The sequence below is a fragment of the Empidonax traillii genome, unplaced genomic scaffold (genome assembly GCF_003031625.1).
Source record: "Empidonax traillii isolate 1590-97213 ecotype Southwest subspecies unplaced genomic scaffold, ASM303162v1 scaffold461:size861717, whole genome shotgun sequence".
NCBI lineage: Eukaryota > Metazoa > Chordata > Aves > Passeriformes > Tyrannidae > Empidonax > Empidonax traillii.
The window spans coordinates 367,643-369,240 of NW_020955654.1; positions in this window are offsets into that span (position 1 = coordinate 367,643).

The window sequence follows — 1,598 nt, forward strand, 5'->3', positions numbered from 1 at the left end:
AGTTGTTCTACCTGATGCCCAAAGGTCACTAATGGACCCCCTCTATTTACTGTTTGCATTTGGTGACCAAGTCAGGTCTTATGGAGCCACCCTCGAGGGGGGCAGGTAAACATGCCCTGCCTGCCCTGCCCAGGGAAAGGGAACTGACTCCCGTGTTCCTCAGCACAAGGCAGAAATGGGGGGCCCTCCATTGCCAAGTACACGGTCCTGTCGGGGCTCACAGGGGGAGCAGGAGGTGGAAGGGTTCCAGCCCTCCTGGGACAACCTTCCACCACTACAGCCAACAAAGGAGCCTCTCCAGCCCTGCCTCCAAAGGCATCCTGAACAAACCCAGCACAGCTCCACAGGACAAACTGCTCCCTGTCTGCCCAGTCCAATCTGATCCCAGAGGCTCCCAGGTCACGCAGCCCAACTGCCCAGGAGACCACAGACTCTCTGGCCTTTGCTTTAAACCTCTCCATAACACCAGAAAGTTCAGGCTGAGTAAAATCCTCCACCACATCAGGCCTGGCAGGATAACCATCAGGGTCACCTTCCACTTTCCCTCCTGTTATTGGCTGTGCCTCAGCAAACACTTCACCCTCTGAACCACACTCTAAAGCAGCTTAATACCAAGGATCTCCACCCCACTTTTTGGGATCCCAACCTATCCCTGCCTCTGCAGTTACAGCATGCACTGGTTTACTTGACCCCTCGGCTTCCCATATTTATATTGGGATACCTGGAGAGCCACTTCTGCTGCTGTTTGACAAGTGTCCAACCTGGCCCTTCATAGGCCACAACTGTTTTCCACTGGCCCACATGGCAGCAACAACTCCATCTGCCACTTCAGTCGGGATGGTGCTGCTGACAGGAGTTATTTCCTGCACAAGAAGAGCTGCTGCTCTCACACATTTAGTTTCAGGAATTACAATTCCAATCTCCCCATTTTCCATTTTAATTTCTGTCTCAACTTTTCCAGCAAATCTCTTCCTAGCAAACGTTTAGGGCAGCTTGCAAGTAGATAAAATGAGGAATTACCCAATGTTTTCCCAGTTAAACCCCTGTCACACCCATCACCTTAACAGTGATTAATTAATTGGTTAATTGGTTAATTAATTGGTTAATTAAGTCATTCCTTAATTCTCCCTCTGTTGTGTTAAAGACTGAGGAAGTTGGACCTGTGTCTGACCAGGACATGTGCAAACCAAATGGTGGGGACTGGAACCCACACCTTGCACTCCTGCAACTCTCACAATTCCAGTCAAGAGAAAACAGCCAATGGTACCATCACTGCTCATTCCTTAATCCCAATCCCACACTTCTTTTGCAGTTGGAGAACCACTTTTATAACCCACTTACAGTCCATTCTAGAGCTCCATGGCCCAGATGGACAGGTACACCTCTGATACTCTCAGGAATGCCTGAATTCATTCCAGGGACCTTGCTTTGAGCTCCTCAGTTTCGGGCACCCAGAGGAGCTCCTCGAAGAATCCTTTCAGTGCACGCTCAAGTCCTCAGGGTCCCCGAGCCTGGGGGGCACCAACAGCACTGTCCCTCCAGGGGGCCCAATCTGCTCCCAAAATGCAGGGGGATCTTGCCTGTGTCCCAGAGTGGTC